Source organism: Moschus berezovskii, chromosome 6, assembly GCF_049115385.1.
Source record: "Moschus berezovskii isolate FMDL1 chromosome 6, NW_MosBer_1.0, whole genome shotgun sequence".
Taxonomy (NCBI): Eukaryota; Metazoa; Chordata; class Mammalia; order Artiodactyla; family Moschidae; genus Moschus; species Moschus berezovskii.
The window spans coordinates 55,789,197-55,807,962 of record NC_142465.1 but is presented as its reverse complement, the minus strand read 5'-3'; the positions used below and the strand labels follow the sequence as shown (position 1 = coordinate 55,807,962).

Sequence of the window (18,766 nt, the reverse complement as noted above, 5' to 3'; positions counted from 1 at the left end):
CTTTCCTGCCACTCTCTTGGCAGACGTGGAAAGTGAGGAAACAGGAGAGTGATGTGCTTTATTAACTCCATCCCAACCCCGAGGTCAAGATTCCGCCCTCCCCCAGGCCCCTTTCCACCCACCAAAGCCTCCCCTGCCGGGTGTAGCCCACGCATCCAGCGGGGATGGACTGGCAGTGACTACTCCCGGGAGGGAAACTTCCTGGCTGTTCTTTCCGTTGGCGCCTCCTGAAACCCTGAGCAGGCCGGTGCGTGTGTATGTGCGCCTGCAAATCCTGAAAACCCGCCAGCAGCCTGGCACATCTGGGGTTCCCAGCCATGCATATTCATGCCAGAGAGCAGTAAAGCCCAGGTCAGCTGCCGGGAAACAATGAACTGTGCTCTTAAAGGCTGACCGAGCCCGAGAATTCAGTAAAATGACGGCCCGTCTCTCTGAGTCCTGTGCAGAGCACTTGAGGCAGTTTTTTTTTTTTTTTTTTTTCTCCCTAAAATAGCAGAGAAAAGGGAGCAGTGTTTTTTTGTTTGTTTTTCAGGGGTTCAGTTTCTAGGAGTTTCCCCTTAGCTATAGAAATGTTGATTTCTACTCCCTTCCCCAGTGTTCTCAACCTCTGGAAGAATGGGTAATATCTTTATATTCCTTTCTCCTGCACATAGTTCCTCTGATTTTAACACTTTCTCCTTCTCTTCCTCTAATCCTCCTCCCATATGATAGCATCGCTTTTACCCCTTTCTTCACAGAAAAGAGTGGTGCTTCCTCTGCCCTCCTGACCCTAATTTCTGTCATTTCCCTCAGAAAGTCTCCTTTCCCTTTTCCTGAGTGGTAGGGCACTGGGAGGAGGACATCAGACTAGGCTACCCCACAGCCTCCCCCACCTCCCCAGCCCTGCAGTCCAGTGAGGGGCACTTTTCTGGACTGAATTGTGTCCCTCCCAGTTCATTTGTTAAAAGACCCAACTCCCACCACCTCAGAATGTGACTGTATTTCAAGACTCCACCTTCAAAGAGGTAATTCAGATAAAATGAGGTCATTCGGGTGGGGCCCAATCCAATAGGACTCTTGTCCTTATAGGAGGAAATCTGGACAGGGATGCATACACACAGGCAAAAGACTATGTGAGGACAGCAAGAAGGCCAAGCCAGGCCAAGGGGAGAGAGTCCTCTGGAGAAACCAGACCTGCCAGCACCTTGATTGTGGACTTTAAACCTCCAGAGCTGTGAGACAATAACGTTCTGCTGTTTAAGCCACCCAGTCTGTGGTGTTTTGTTATGGCAGCCCTAGCAGACTGATATGGGCACGAAGGAAACCTGCCTGGAACATTCCTGTGGCCCTCCATCCTCCTCCATGACTTGGAAACTGCCCGGGATGGCTTTGGCCTGGCACAGTTTTATGTTCCAGGTGATCTTTTTTTTTTTAAATAAGAAATTAGCAACTAGTGAAATTTCTCTGTTGGTAGAGTGTTATTCATGCCTCTACTGTTTAATCTTCAATTTTGTCCTGTTTTACAGAAAAATTATAGGACAGTCATTTGAATTTCAGAGGAACAGCAAATAATGTTTTGATTATGTTCCAAATGTTGCACAGACATGCTTATATTTTTAAAAATTCTTTGTTTATCTGAAATTCAGATTTAACTAGATGTCTTATACTTTGTGAAACCGGCCAAAGCTAGTTCTGGGGCAGGTGTGTGTGTGTGTCCTTAATGTCTTTACACAGTGGTTCTCACATTAGAATCACTGGAGAACGTTTTAGAAATACTGATGTCTGGGTCCCTCCCTGGAGGGATTCAGATTTAATTGGTTTAAGAATTTTTTTTAAATCTCCCCGGTGATTTTAGTGTGCACACAGGTACTAAAATCCCTGCAGGAAGAGATGGGTATTAACTAATTAAAATGTTCGTGGCTACCACGTTGTTGGATTTGGGTTCCCTTAAGCTTAAATTCTTTGGGTTTTGTTCTGCTAAAAATGTCATCTTACCACTCTGACTGCTAAGCCCAGAGGCACAGGTCAAGTAGATCATTGAAAAATGCCCTGTTAGTACGGGAAACAGTTTTCTTACTTCAGGTCAACTGAGTCCATAAAGAGAGATGTCAAGAGCCGTAATATTGATACCACTGCAGATGACTCTCCATTCTGACACTTCAGATTTTGTAATAAACAGTGCAGCTGGGCAGCATGGTAAAAGATTTACCTTTCACTGTTACTTTTATTACAGGTCTGTGCTCAAGAATGTACAATGTTTTAAGCACACTTCTTGTTCAAGAGGAATTTGAACAGAATTTTGTTCAGTTCTTCCAGACCCTGGGTATCTCCTCTTCTTCAGCTGTTAATTGTCAAGCATGGAGAGCTGAAGCTTACCTGCTGCTCACTTGTTACTGAAAAATGTATAGAAAGTTCAGGTACCGTGGCTAATACCCCTGGGGTAGCACACACCATTTACTCTACTTGGGTAAGGGCCTTATATTTGACTCTGGTATTCAATTTCATCCTGAAAGTAAATCTTGCCAATGTAAACCTTCATAATAAGTGCTAAGGAGATGCCAGCATAGAGCTCCAGCTGAATAAGAGTCTAACCGGAGAGGGATGTAAGATCCTGTGGCAGAAATACATTTTATAGAAGATGATATTGGTGGGTGTGAAGATACTGATTAATTAGTACAAAGTTCAAAGCTTAAGACTGGAGACCAGTGTGAAAGGGCTTTGTTAAAAATGCTACCTAACCTGTACGTAGGCGACGGAGGTTTTGTAACTACTGCTTCTTCTCTGATGAGAAGTTCTAGAAAACTGTTGGAGCGGAAGGGAGTTGAGTGTAAAGTCAAATTTTAGATTTGAAATCCTGTGTTTGGTGCTGCTTGGCTCTGGGTCCTTGGGCAACTACTTAGCCTACCTGGACCTTTGCTTCCTCATCTGGAGAAGTGCTTCTAGAATGGTAGAATAATGACCTGAAATTCCATTACTCCATATAAGCAAAGAGAATACTGGTAAAGTTGCCCCAGATTACCTTTTTCAGAACTCTGGAGACTCACCAGAGGATTGCAACAATCCAGGGAGTGTTTTTTTCGGTAACAACAGCCGAATCATAATAGGAACAAGGTGGCAATTCAGTTGAACCAGTTTCTTTATGCTCTCTTTGCATCTGTGGTAGCCCTGAGCAACAACAGCCTTGTGACTCTAGTATCTCTGAGGTCCATCAGGCTAGCAGATTGTGTGTGTAGCTCCCTCAAAATCCCCAGCCCCAGAGAATAGTCACTATTTGAATCTCATTCTCTGGAAAGTCCTGCATTCTTAGGGCTTATCTTAACTTTACCTGTAAACAGCTCTGTAAACAATTCTATCTCCAAGATGGTAGTTGAAAACAATCAGCAACATCACAGCTATCTAAGGCAGTCATACCTGTTGAGGTTAACAAGAAGCTGACCAAAATACTGAAAAAGGGAAAAAGCTAGTGAAGATGTCCATAGAGGGCTTTGAAAAGCCATAGCATATTATTGAAGATATAAGAGTTTTTGCACATATGCAGGGCAGTGTACAAACCCAGGAAAGACCTAACTGACGTTAAAGTCTACCAGGCCCTTCTGTCCATGAGATTTTACAGGCAAGAGCACTGGAGTGGGTGGCCCTTTCCTTCTCCAGCAGATCTTCTGACTCAGGGATGGAACTGTGTCTCCATTAGCAGACAGATTCTTTACCACTAAGCCACCTGGGAAGCCCACTGTAATGAATATTTGCATCTATTTGCATTATATTTTAAGGCATACAGTACTAATCATGATAGCACTTATAGTGGTCCTAAGTATGAAAACAAGCACACTATTACTTTTCCTGCAGGTTCTATTGTACATTGGTAAGTTGGCCAAATGTCCCCTGACTTAAGTTTAGAACTTCCAGGAATCAAAAAATTTTTTTCCACCTAGGACAGAGAGATCAGAAATTTCACTGTTCTCCAGAATATTATAACTTTTTTTTTCTCACTGACCAAACTCAAAAGTGAGGTAATGTCTAATTCAGAACTACTAAGACTACAGTAGTTCCACAGTTCTTTAATCAGGGTGCTTAAAGAGTGTGAAATGACTTGTTTTGGGACATTTTGTTGCTGTAACTTCACTTTTTTCCTACCCTTATGTCAACAGTTTCCCTACCCAACTCCCACCTCCCAACAGTGCCTTCTGAATAAGCTAATCTGCTTTTGTGTGTGTGTGTGTGTGACTAGATTTAATTAAAATTTTAAACAAGGGTAAAAGAGAAAGCTCATATGTGTATGCCCCTTTCAGAAGAGTGCCATCCACCAGATCTTCATTCACACTTTCCAAAGACCTGTCCACGGTCCCGCTGGACCAGCAAACTGATCAGACCTTGTCCTTGCAAGGCAGTCAAGGTGCACCCTGGCTCCATCTCATGCCCAGTCACATGAAGACAGATTAATTGGAATCAGTAAACCAGAGGAGGTTAGGTGACTGGAAAATCTCATCAGAAGTGAAAGATATGAGGCCAAAAACGTAGGGAAATGTACTAAGAGAGCAGCAGTCTTTTCAGGGCTCTAATGACAGAAAAAGCAATTAAAAAAGCAGACAGATTGCTCGGATATATAATTTATTCTTTGGCCTGTCGTTTAATTAAAGGAAAAAAAGTAGGATGGCAACAAATTTAAAGTATTTTGGAGATAGGGATTTTTAAATGAGGATGAGAATTTTTTTTTTAATACTCATAATTTAAAATTTTTATTTTCCTTCAAATATAAGCTAACAATCTTAAGTTACAGTCTTGGGAGCCAAAGAACTATTTCACTCTCCCAAGGGTCATGAATGGTACAACATGAGATAGGCTTATCATGAGTGAAGACTTAAAGATCTTTGTTTCCCTGTTCTATACTCATAGCCCCAATAGTCGTAATTTTCATAATTTACTAATGATCATTATAAGCTGCACAAAGAAGAAAAAGCAAGTTGTGTCGAACTCTTGCCATGATGTCATCATAGCCATCAGTTAGAGTCTCTGTAGTATTTTTGTTTGTTTGTTTTTATTTCCTTAGGTACAAAACGCTAAACAGGAGGTGAGCTCTTCCACATTCAGGTGACTCCCTCCCCCCTCCCCCCCGCTTTTTTGCTTTTTTCCCACAAACAGGTTTTGTTTTTTTGTTTCCTTTTCACAGTAAAGATCATGAGCATTTAAAAACAAAAAAGTCAAAAAGAGAAGAGAATAGCATTACGGTATATATGTATGTCAAACTATAAAGGACTACAGTGATATGTGCTGTGGTTTTTGCTGTCTAAAAGACACACAAACTGCTAGGCAACTCGGAATTTGAAGGAATCTTGTCTGACAACTGTCTGTCCACGTGGGCTACTGTGTGGTGGTGATGGAGTCTCTGCATTATTGCTGTAAGTCTGCTTTCCCCATTTCATTCACTCTGCCAGGTTCCAAAAGGAGGATTATTTCCCAGGTTACAAATATACTTTCTCAATGCCATTTTCGTTTTTAGTTTATAATTTTAATCACTGTACCCCAAATCCTCCAGAGCCAGGTTATCTGTACTTTGTTTCAGTTGTCAGTTGCTGTATAATAAAATACCCAAATCTTAGCAGCTTGAAACCACAACCATTTTATTTGCTCATGTTTCTGTGCATCAGAAATTTGGGCAGGGCTCAGTGTGGATGGTTCCTCTCTGCTCTGTGATGTCTGTGACCTCAGTTGGAATGACTTGAAAGCTGAGAGCTGGCTGGGCCTCTCTCTTAAAGTATCACCTGGAGTGATTCAAGTAGGGTTTGAGAATCAAAGATGGGCTCACTCCCAATTTCCGAGCACTTAGGTTCTCCGCCTGGTGGCCTCATCTCTCAGTAATTTAGTCTGACATTTGCAGGGCGGCTGGTTTCCAAGAGTGAAAGCAGGTGCTACAGACCTCTAGAGACATAGGCTTGGAGTTCTCAGAATGTCATTTCTGCATTCTATTAATCAATGCAAGTCACAGGCCAGACCAGTTCAACGGATGGGTATACAAACACTGCATCTTGATGAGAAAATGAGCATTTGCACACTGACATAGATGGCATAGTTGGCAGCCAGCTTTGGAGACAATCTACTGCAGCTTTCCAAGGAGGTGAACTGATACACTAAGCACTACTCATGAGAGAATGCTAAGACTCCTCCATCTTCCACAGAGAAAAAGCTAAAGGTATCTAACCCAAAGATGGACCTCTTCCTGAGTTTCTACTGTTGGGAGGAGGAGGTGTGATAAGCATTAGTGAAGTGAGTGAAGTCGCTCAGTCGTGTCCGACTCTTTGCGACCCCGTGGACTGTAGCCTACCAGGCTTCTCTGTCCATGGGATTCTCCAGGCAAGAATACTGGGGTGGGTTACCATTTCCTTCTCCAGGGGATCTTCCCGACCTAGGGATCGAACCCGGGTCTCCCGCATTGGAGGCAGACGCTTTAACCTCTGAGCCACCCGGGAAGCCCTAAGTAATATTTACTACCTCACAAACAGTATAAGAAACATAACAGTGATGAATTCACCAGCATTAGGGTAAAAGTAAAGGTGAAAAGAGCTGGGTAGATGTTGTAATAGAATCATTTTTAATATAAGTATTTCTTATCTAGTCAGCTCTTCTGAACTAGGCTTTAGATGATCTATAGTCTGCTTTTCAGCTTTCTTTTATGGATCAGTACTCTGATTATTTTTAACTTTGTGTCAGTATTCTCTAAGTTACTTAACTTACTGGACTCTGCTAAGTCACTTCAGTTGTGTCCAACTCTGTGTGACCCCATAGACGGAAGCCCACCAGGATCCCCCGTCCCTGGGATTCTCCAGGCAAGAACACTGGAGTGGGTTGCCATTTCCTTCTCCAATGTGTGAAAGTGAAAAGTGAAAATGAAGTCGCTCAGTCGTGTCTGACCCATAGCGACCCCACGGACTGCAGCCTACCAGGCTCCTCCATCCATGGGATTTTTTAGGCAAGAGTACTGGAGTGGCTTGCCATTGCCTTCTACTGGACTCTAGAACTAAGCTATTAGCATGTTTGGATGTCTTATCCCACCTGTTAAGGTAAATTTTCTCTATAGTATGTTACATTTTACTAACAGTTTGTAATTACTTAAAATGCTTAAATGGCAGAGGGGAATCTTGAGTCTTAATTGTCTTCAGCAAGGATATTAGTCACTAGCCCTCTCAAGAATACTTCTGATAAAAGGGTCAATTCAACAAGGAGATAAAACATTTGTAAATGTTTATGCACATAATATAGGAGCACCTAAATGTACAAAGCAAATATTAACATACCTAAGGAGAGAAACAGACAACAGTACGATAATAGTAGGGGATTTTAATAACCCACTTACATCAATAGAAATCACTCAGGCAGAAAATCAAACATATGCCTTAAATGACAAATTAGACAAGATGGACTTAGCAGAAATAAAGCATTCCATCCAACAGCAACACAAAATGCATTTTTTTTTCCAGTGTGCATGGAACATTCTCCAGGATAGATCATGTTTTAGGCCACAAAACAGTCTTAACAAATTTAAGAAGACTGAAATCATATCAGGGCTTCCCTGGTGGCTCAGAGGTTAAAGCGTCTGCCTCCAATGCGGGAGACCCGGGTTCGATCCCTGGGTCAGGAAGATCCCCTGGAGAAGGAGATGGTAACCCACTCCAGTATTCTTGCCTGGAGAATCCCATGGACGGAGAAGCCTGGTAGGCTACAGTCCACGGGGTCGCAAAGAGTTGGACATGACTGAGCGACGGAACGGAACGGAAATCATATCAACCATATTTTCTCACCATGGTACTATGAAAGTAGAAATCAATTACAAGAGTAAAATCAGAAAATTCACAAATATGTGGCAATTAAGCTACCAAACAAATCAATAGGTCAACAGAGAAATCATAAAAACCTTGAGACAAGTGAAAATGGAAATAAAACGTACGAAAACTTACGGGATGAAGCAAAAGTGGTTCTAAGAAGAAAGGTTGTAGTGACAAGTGTATACTTCATGAAACAATAAAATCTCAAATAAACAAGGAATTAAAAAGAACAAACAAAGGTTAGTAAAAAGAAGGAAATTACAACGATCAAAGCAGAAACAAATGAAATAGAGACTAAGAAGAAAATAGAAAATACCAGTGAAACCAGGAGCTGGTCTTTGGTTGACAAATCTTTAGTGAAACTTACCAAGAGAAAAAGAGAAAGGGCTGAAAGAAATTAAAGAGGAGACATTACAACTGATGCCACAAATACAAAAGTTCATGAAACTACTGTGAACCACTGCACGCCAACAGCCTGAACAACCTAGAAGAAACAGCTACATTCCTGGAAACATACAACATTCTAAGACAGAATCATGAGGAATAGGAAGTCTGAACAGACCAATTGTTAGTAAGGAAACTGAATCAGTAAAACCTTCCAAAAACCAAAAGGATCAAGTGGCTTCAGTGGTGAATTCTAACCAACTTTCAAAGATGAATTAATATTATATCAAAATCAGATTAGGACATCACAAGGAAAGAAAATAAAGGCTAATATCCCTGGTAACCATAGATGCAGGAATCCTCAACAAAATATTAGTAAACCAAATTCAACCATATATTAAAAGGTTCATACATCATAATCAAGTGGAATTTATTCCAAGGCTGCAAGGATGGTCTAACATCTTCAGAACAAGGTGATACACCACAATTACAAAATGAAAGATAAAAATTATATTATCCTCTCAACAGATACAGAAAAAGTATGTGACAAATTTCTAACATTCATTTATGATAAAAACTCAACAACACGAGTATAAAGGGAATTCACTTCAACATAATAGAGACCATATATAACAAGTCCATAACTAACACCACACTCAGAGATGATAAGCTGAAAGCTTTTCCTTTAAGATGAGAAACAAGATGAGGATGCTCACTCTTGTCCCTTTTATTAAACACAGTATTAGAAGGCAAGAGAAAGAAAGGCATCCAAATTAGAAAGAAGTAAAACTGTCACTATTTGCAAATGACATGACAGTATATGTTTAAAAAAAAACCTAAAGTCTTCCTAAAAAATGAATTCAGTAAAGTTGCAAGATACAAAATTAGTAAACTGAAATCTGTTCCATTTCTATACACTAATAACACATTATCAGAAAGAGAAATTAAAGGAAAAATCCCATTTACAATTGCATCCGAGAATAAAATTTCTAGGAATAAATTTAACCAGGCAGGTGAAAGACCTGTACACTGAAAACTATAAGACATTGATGAAAGAAATTTAAGACGCAAATAATTGGAAAGATATACTGTGCTGATGGACTGGAAGAATTAATGTTGTTAAAATGTCCATACTACCCAAAACACCTACAGATTGAATGCAATCTCTGTTAAAATTCCAATGGCATTTTGCACAGAAATAGGACAAACAGTCCTAAAATTTATATGGAACCACAAAAACCCTACATAGGCAAAGCAATATTGAGAAAGAAGAACAAAGCTATAAGCATCATGTTCCCTGATACAACTATAACATTGCATGATAACAGATAAACAGCCCAGTGGAACAGCATAGAGAGCTCAGAAATAAACTCATGCATACAGGGTCAGTTACATAACAGAGAAGCCAAGAATACACACTGGGGAAAGGACACTCTCTTCAACAAATGATATATTGGAAACTGGACAACCATATGCCAAAGAATGAAACCAAGTGACTACTTACACCATAAACAAAGACTTGAACGAAAGACCCGAAACCACAAGGCTCCTAGAAGAAAACAGGTGGTAAGCTCCTTGACATTGGTCATGACAAACATTTTTTGGATTTGGTACCTGGGGAAAAATAAACAAGAGTGACTATACATCAAACTAAAATGCTTCTACACAGCAAAATGAAAAAGTACTGAATGGGAGAAAATATTTGCACATTGTAGGCATTTATCTGATAAATGGTTAATATTCAAAATATATAAAGAACTCATACAGCTTAAAATCAATTTAAAAAAACGGACAGAAAATCTGAATATACATTTTTCTGAAGACAACTACATACTGATGGCCAACAATACATGCCAAGAGGTTCAACATCACTAATCATCAGGGAAATGCCAATCAAAACTATGAGATATCCACTCACAGTCTCAGAAAGGCTATTATCAAAAAGACCTTAATGAGTGTTGGCAAGGATATGGAGAAAAAACTTGTTGGTAACCTAAATTGACGGCGCCGCTATGGCAAACAATACGGAAGTTCCTCAGAAAATGAAATAGAACTACCATTATAACCCTGAAAGGAGGGAACTGGGTGGGAGGAGGCGCGGAGGCCACAATATTGTTTCAAGTTGGATAAATGGAGAACTAGAGATACACTGCGTTCCATCCCGGCCTCGGGTCGCGGTGCTGGGCCCTGTTTCCCCTCCTCGCCCCGGAGAGCTGGGTGCCGTTTTCAGCAGGGTTCCCAGGCCCCTGCTCCAGGGCCGGGCTGACCCGACTTGCTAGGCTTCATGGAGAACTTCCAAAAAGTGGAAAAGATCGGAGGGGGCATGTACAGAGTTGTGTACAAAGCCAAAAACAAGTTGACGGGAGAAGTGGTGGTGCTTAAAAAAATCCGCCTGGACCCTGAGACAGAGGGTGTGTATACCCAGCACTGCCATTCGAGAGATCTCTCTGCTTAAGGAGCTTAATCACCCTAATATTGTCAAACTGCTGGATGTCATTCACACAGAAAACAAAGTCTACCTGCTTTTTGAGTTTCTGTACCAGGATCTCAAGAAATTCATGGATGCCTCTGTGCTCACTGGCATTCCTCTTCCCCTCACAAAGAGCTACTTGTTCCAGCTGCTCCAGGGCCTAGCTTTCTGCCACTCTCATTGGGTCCTGCACTGAGACCTCAAAACTCAGCATCTGCTTATCAACACAGGTGGGTCCATCAAGCTAGCAGACTTTGGACTAGCCAGAGCTTCTGGGGTCCCTGTTCATACTTATACTGACGAGGTGGTGACTCTGTGGTACTGAGCACTGGAAATCCTTCTGGGCTGCAAATACTACTCCACAGCTGTGGACATCTGGAGCCTCGGTTTCATCTTTGCTGAGATGTAACCCAGAGATTCTGAGATCGACCAACTCTTCCGGATCTTTTGGACCCTGGAGACCCCAGATGAGGTGGTTTGGCCAGGAGTTACTTCTATGCCGGATTATAAGCCAAGTTTCCCCAAGAGGACCAGACAAGATTTTAGCAAAGTGGTGCCACCCTGGATGAAGATGGATGGAGCTTGTTATCACAAATGCTGCACTACGAGCCTAACAAGCGGATTTCAGCCAAGGCAGCTCTGGCTCACCCTTTCTTCCAGGATGTGACCAAGCCAGTACCTCACCTTTGACTCTGACAGCCTTCTCAAGCCCCTACCCCCAGTATCACCCTCTCCTCCCGTGCGAGTGTGATCTGGCTCGGCCCTGGGCTCTAAGAGCTCACTGATCTTGTCTGGTTGTCTTAGCACTCACCTGCACCTCTTAGCCAGTCCACTCTGAAGTGATGGGGTGGAGGGAAGAAATAGGTGAAACTGAAAGGACGCTTCAGTATTAGATGCACTTAAGTCAGCCTCCACTACCCTCTCTCCCTCCTCTTATCCTTAAGAGGGCTGGGTTTTTGTTTTTGTTTTAAAAGACAAAATGAAAAGACTTTCTTCTCCATTCACATAGGGTTTGCCATCCCAGTCTCTGAAAGCCCCACTGTTATAATTTTCTGTATCTGGGATGATAGAGACCCCAAACCTCCGGTGCCACTGTGTAAGGCCAACTGACAGCAGTGGGGGCTAAGTTGGAACCTCTGAAAACCAAGCAAAACAAAAACGTTATGGAGGGGCCTGTTTTGAAGAATTAGGTTAATTAGGTTAAAAAAAAATCCAGCTGGTTTATACCCTAGTTTAGTGTTTCCTCTCACCTCACATCTGGGAGACTCACGACTCCCAGTCTCTGCGGTCCCGGTGGGGCTGCAGTAGAAATGATGCTCCTAGGCTTCTTGCCTGTCCCTCCTACGGGCAAGGTGTATCTAGGGGGCTCTGGGACGGGGACTGTGCTTCACCTTGGCCTTATGAGGCAAGTGAAAGGTGTTTGAATTTTTCTCTTCTTTTTAAGATTCTTAAGGTGCTAGGTCCCATCTTCCCCTGAAGGCCACCCCGTAAAAGTTAAGGTTGAGACATCATTTTGAGAATTCTGACACTCAGGGCTGTGACTGAGTGGGGACATTGGGGAAAAAATACTTCTTTAAAAGAAGGTTCGGTTATAGTAGCTTTTTAAGTGGGAATGGGTGGGGATTTGCTGCCATGTGCACCTTGGGGTTTGTAATGCAATTTTTTTTTAAAATATTTTAAAAATGTTTTTTTTTTCTTTTTAAGATTTTGTCTCTCTTCTCCCACCTTTTGTCCTTGAGTGTTCCTGCTGTTAACATTATTTGTAATTTAGTTTGTAACTGATTAAAACAAAGTTCCTAGTTAAAAAAAAAAAATCCTGATAGATGATGCTATTAAAGTGCTGCACTCAATATGCCAGCTGATTTGGAAAACTCAGCAGTGGCCACAGGACTCGAAAAGGTCAATTTTCATTCCAATCCCAAAGAAAGGAAATGCCAGAGAATGTTCAAACTGCTGCATAATTGTGCTCATCTCACATGCTAGCAAGGTAATTCTCAAAATCTTTCAAGCTAGGCTTCAACAGTAGATGAACTGAGAACTTCAAGCTGGATTTAGAAAAGGCCGAGGAACCAGAAGATCAAATTGCCAACATCTGCTGGATCACAGAAAAAGCAAGAGAATTTCAGAAAACCATCTGCTTCACTGACTACGCTAAAGCCTTTGACTGTGTGGATCACAACAAACTGTGGAAAATTCTTAAAGAGATGGGAATACTAGACCACCTTACCTGTCTCCTGAAAAACCTGTATGCAGGTCAGGAAGCAACAGTTAGAACTGAACATTCAACAATGGACTGGTTCAAAATTAGGAAAGGAGTAGATCAAGGCTGTATATTGTCACCCTGCTTATTTAACTTCTGTGCAGAGTACATCATGCAAAATGCCAGGCTGGATGAATCACAAACTGGAATCAAGATTGCCGGGAGAAATATCAGTAACCTCAGATATGCAGATGACACCACCCTAATGGCAAAAAGCAAAGAGGAACTAAAGAGCCCTTTGATGAAGGTCAAAGAGAAGAGTGAAAAAGCTGACTTAAAACTCAACATTCAAAACACTAACATCATGGCATCCAGTCTCATCACTTTATGGCAAACAGATGGGGGGAAAAAATGGAAACAGTGATAGACTTTACTTTCTTGGGTTCCAAATCACTGTGGACGGTGACTGCAGCCATGATATTAAAAGATACTTGTTCCTTGGAAGAAAAGCTATGACAAACCTAGACAGAGTATTAAAAACCAGACACATCACTTGCCAACAAAAGTCTGTCTAGTCAAAACTATGGTTTTTCCAGTAGTCATGTATGGATGAGTATGAGAGTTGGACCATAAAGAAGATGGAGCACTGAATAATTTAGTGCTTTTGAACTGTGGTGCTGGAGAAGACTTTTGAGAGTCCCTTGAACTGCAAGGAGATCAAACCTAAAGGCAGTCAACCCTGAATATTCATTGGAATGGCTGATGCTGAAGCTGAGGCTCCAATACTTTGGCCACCTGATGTGAAGTGTCAAATCTTTGGAAAAGACCCTGATGCTAGGAAAGATGGAGAGCAGGAGGAGAAGGAGGCAAAAGAGGATTATATGGTTGGTTGGCATTGTTGGCTCAATGGACATGAGTTTGAGCAAACTCTGAAAGACAGGGAAGCCTGGCATGCTGCAGTCCGTGGGGTTGCAAAGAACTGGACGCGGCTGAGTGACTGAACAGTGACCATATTATCCATCAGTTCTACTTCTGGGTATTTCTCCAGGATAAATGAAAACACTAATTCAAAAACTTAAATGTACCTGCACATTCACTGTAGCATTTCTTACTGCAGGAAACAACCTGAATGTCCGTCAAAGAATGAATGGATAAAGAAACTGTGGTATGTATGTATTTTTATAGATAGATATAATGGAACATTAATCAGCCATAAGATAACTAAATCTTGCCATTTGTTACAACATGGATGGACCTTCAGGGCATTAAAGTCATTATGCCATGTCTTATGAAATAAGAGAAAGACAAAGACTGTATGATCTCACTTATATGTGCATTCTGAAAAAATAATTAAGAAAAAACTAATTTATGGATACGGAGAACATAACCAAATAGCAACAGACTCATTGATACAGAGAACAAACAGGTAGTTGCCAGAGAAGAGGGCAGTGGAGGGAGAAGAAAAATAGGTGAGAGAGACTGAGAGGTACAAACTTTCATATATAAAATAAATAAAATGTACAGGCTTCCCTGGTGACTTGGTAAAGAGTCTGCATGCAACGCAGGAGATTCAGGTTCGATCCCTGGGTCAGGAATATCCCCTGCAGAAGGAAATGACAACCCATTCCAGTATTCTCGCCTGGAAAATCCCAGGGACAGAGGAGCCTGGTGGGCTATATTCCACCGGGTCACAAAGAGTCGGACACGACTGAGTGACTAAACACACACGGGTCTGCAGTGTGCAGTGTGGGGAACATAGTGAATAATTAAATAACACTTGTTTGGCGAGAGATGGTGACTAGACTTATCATGTTGTTAACTTTGAAATGTATAAAAATATCAAATCACTAAGTTGTATACCAGTATCTAACATAGTGTTGTAGGTCAGTTATACTTCTAAAACAAACAAGCAAACAAACTCATAGGAAAAAAGATCATACTTGTGTTTACCAGAGGTTGGAGGGGTAGGAGGCGGCAGAATTGGAAGGCTGTCAAAAGGTACAAACGTTCAGTTACAAGATAATTAATACTAGGAATGTAATGTACAACATAATTAACCTGTTGTATATTTACATGAAAGTTGTTAAGAGGATAAATCCTGAGTTCTTATTACAAGGAATAAAGTTTTCTATTTGTTAAAAAAAAAAACAACAACTAATTTATGGATACGGAGAACAGATGGTTGCAGAAGGCACAGAGTGGAGAGTTGGTGAAATAGGTATATTTATAAAATAAATAAGTCCTGGGTATATAATGTACAGCATGGTGCCCATACTGTAATTGCATATTATTTGCTGATAATACTATATTGCATATTTGAAAGTTGCTAAGAGAGTAAATCTTAAAAGTTCTCATCACAAGGAAAAAATGTTTGTAATACTGTATAGTAATAGATGGGCTTCCTTGGTAGCTCAATTGGTAAAGAATCCGCCTGCAATGCAGGAGACCCCGGTTTGATTCTTGGGTCGGGAAAATCCCCTGGAGAACGAATAGGCTACCCTCTCCAGTATTTCTGGGCTTCCCTGGTGGCTCAGGTGGTAAAGAATCCGTCTACAATGTGGGAGACCTGGGTTCAATCCTTGGGTTGGGAAGATCCCGTGGAGGAGGGCATGACAAGCCACTCTAGTATCCCTGCCTGGAGAATCCCCATGGACAGAGGAGCCTGGTGGGCGACAGTCCATGGGGTTGCAGAGTCACACATGACTGAGCGACTAAGCACAGCACAGCATGGTAACAGATATTCACTATACTTAATGTGATCATTTCATAACATGTACACATCAAATCATCAAGTTGTACACCTTAAACTAATACAATGTTGCATGGCAGTTATACCTAAATTAAAAAAAAAAAGAATTACCTGTTGGGAGTAGTTCTTGGGAGCAATATCCATGGTAGTTCTAGAGGCACTGGTGAAATATATAGTCTTGACTGCTGACTTCCTGTGAAGACCTACAGTGTTGGCATCCATTCCCGTCTGATTTTGAGTCTATTCACAGTTGACGATTCCCCATGAGGCCATGACCCTCTCATCTCATTGCATTACCTGATATGAAGAAACTTCTGAGTGAATTGAAAGAAGTGACACACAAAAGTTTTGCTAAAGGTATCCTATATACATATATATATAATATTTTATTTTAAAATGGCATTGAGCATATACATTCCTTTAGCTTTTTCCAGGGAACATTGCACCTAAGTTTCAAAACACACAAAATAGATCCCCTTTACTAAACAGGTTTCATTTTTGGGTTACAAAAGTCAAGGTTTCACAATCACAAAGCATAAAGGTTACATGATGCCGAAACCATTTTCAGGCAGATTCTTCTTATTTCTCTGTACGTAGGGTATTTTCTTGGAAACCCAGAGCATGATACATTCCTTACAAATGATCTCCACTGGGGCCTCCCTGGGTTTCCAGAAGAAACAAAGAAAATGGAGGCAAAATAGGAATCAAAGAGTAACCTCAGGACTCCCCAAACACAAAATACTATGGAAACTTGGAGGACACGAGATTCTCCTTCAAGTACGTCACAGTAGAGAACATCACATTGACAGCCTCATTTGGTCTCTGGCTACCTGGTCGCTACAGAAACGAAACTTCCTCTAAGACGCCAAGGCAAAATTAAAGCTATTTACACAAATCACATCGTGGGTTAGAAAGAGCAGCACTTCCCTAGTCTGGCACTCAGATCACAAAGGGCCACCATGGTGCTTACAGAAGAGGCAAGTGGGGCTGCTCATGTAGTGTCTTTTGAAAAATCCCAGTGTACACACATAAGCCACATCACCCACACAGGACCGAAGTGTGCTGGGAGGGGGGCAGTCTAGGGAGTGCAGGCTGTGACCTGTCTCTGCAATTCAAAGTCCTCAAAAATCCAGATTCCTAATGTAAAATTCTGTCAGGTGGCCAGATATTGTTTCACTGTTATCTTAGATCTGCTGCCTTCTAGAGTCAGCCTGGTGGGTTTTTTTGCATAGACAGTGACTCTCACTGCTTTTTTCCCCTGTGTCCCAGTAGCATGAACTTACCGAAAATAGAATCTCATTAAAGTTTAACATGTTCAGTCTGAAAACTGGAGCTGCTGGGTCACTTAAGGGAAGGTAAGATCCTCAGACGGTGGTGGAAAGAAAACCACTGACCTTTGAAATAAAGTTGATTGGCAGATGAGCGAGAAGGTTAGACCAGAGTTGTAAAGATGTGGGAGGTGTTTTTTCCCCCCAAGTGTTTCTACATTAGTGCTCTTGGTAAACTGAAAACCCTGCCAGAATGGCCAACATCTGAGGCCAACTCTGGATCTGGGACTCTCATCTCTGTCCACCAGTATACTGACAGCTGTGATTCTTTCCAAGGAGTAAATGAACACTGAGAAGAATTTTTTTTTTTTTTTTTAAAAGCACAGCTGACTTCATGCAGCCCCATGTTACAGGGTAAACTGCTAGGGATTAAAAACAATTAAATAACCCCAATTCCCTAAAGCTGTAAACAGTGGAAAATAACAAATCCCCAACTTGGGGGCTTTGCCCTGTTAGAGGATTACTTGGCCTCACCCAGTTTTCACTTCTCTGTTCCCTCCCTAAGAAGAGCGTTTAGGCAGGCACAGCCACGGGAGAATATGCCCTCCAGTCTTAAGGCTGCCCGCACTGCTCTGATTTCAGGTGTAGGGAGAACACAAGTTTCGTTGTTGCCTGACAAAACACCATTGTGGATGGAGCATGAGTTGGTGGTCTTTAAGGAAGAGTGTCACCAAATGTTCAGAAGAGCAGAGGCCAGCCCAACAAGAAGATTCAGAACTGAGACAGCCATTCATGAAAGAAAGTGTCCACCCCACCGACCCTCCAGACAGCCATAAAGACTACTGGGAAATCAAAAGCTTTTCATTAAGCAAGACTTCCTCTGAGGCCAGCAGGGCAAGCAAACAGGATTGATACACAAGACAAGCAAGATAAGAGAACCACGTATAAATATGTTCTGCAGAATTTGGTGTTGCCATTTGACCTTTCCAGGAATGCTCCAAGGGCCAACTGATTTGTAGACACAGTTAGTACTTGGGGATGGGATGATTCAGAGCCTGGGTGAAAAATAAGGATGAAATGGAGGAAGCTCAACTCACAGAGCATCCATGCTGGGCAGAGCTGCCACAGGCATTAACAAATCATGTTTTCCCCACATCTGATTCATCTCTTGTGGTTTCCCTCCCATCCCCAAACAGACACATGGCATCAGCTTGCTACCAAGATCCTTCCATCCAAGGGGGGGGTGGGGCTTATAAAGAGAATTCCTAGATACCTTTCTAACTGAATCTGGTGGGACTAAATGCTCAAGACTTTAGGATAAATTGAACAAGGAGGTTCCAGAGATTTTAGCCAGACATGGCCTGGCAGGAAACGAAATGGAGAGTGGAGTGGAACGTTGTTATGACATCTATATGATAATGCACATCCAAACTCCGAATGAAATAGCAGCCCAGGAAATAAATGAAGGGCAATGGGCACACAGGGAAGAGGTGGCAGCTTGTGAGGACAACTTTCCAAAGAGGGTGCTCAGAGTCCTGCATGGAGACCTTTCTCAAGTTTCCGAATTTGTACATGGTTTTGAGAGTCAGCGCAGCAACAGAAAGTGGACCACTCTGCTGCAGGATGCCTGCACATTTCCCGAGAGCAGCAGGTTGTTTACCACAGACTTCTCCCCATAGAGGTGTCCCTGGGGGTGGCTAAGATTTATTGAAGGAGGACGGAAGCCATGAGATGAAGATGACTCCTGACAAAGGAGCAGTCGGTCCAGTTCTTCCCAGGCAACATCTTGGCAAACACTTGGTGGGTAAATTCCCACCACACTTCACCCACAAGACCAGGCATTGTTTCTACACTGTGGGATGAACACGCTTCTAAGTAGGAAGGCTCCAGGCCATTCCT

The 18,766-nt window shown here is 41.9% G+C and overlaps 1 pseudogene; it reads left to right on the top strand.

The window, feature by feature from the left end:
* Nucleotides 1-6,465: 6,465 nt before the first annotated feature.
* LOC129536278 (cyclin-dependent kinase 2 pseudogene) lies at nucleotides 6,466-18,586 on the top strand (annotated as a pseudogene).
* Nucleotides 18,587-18,766: the final 180 nt, after the last annotated feature.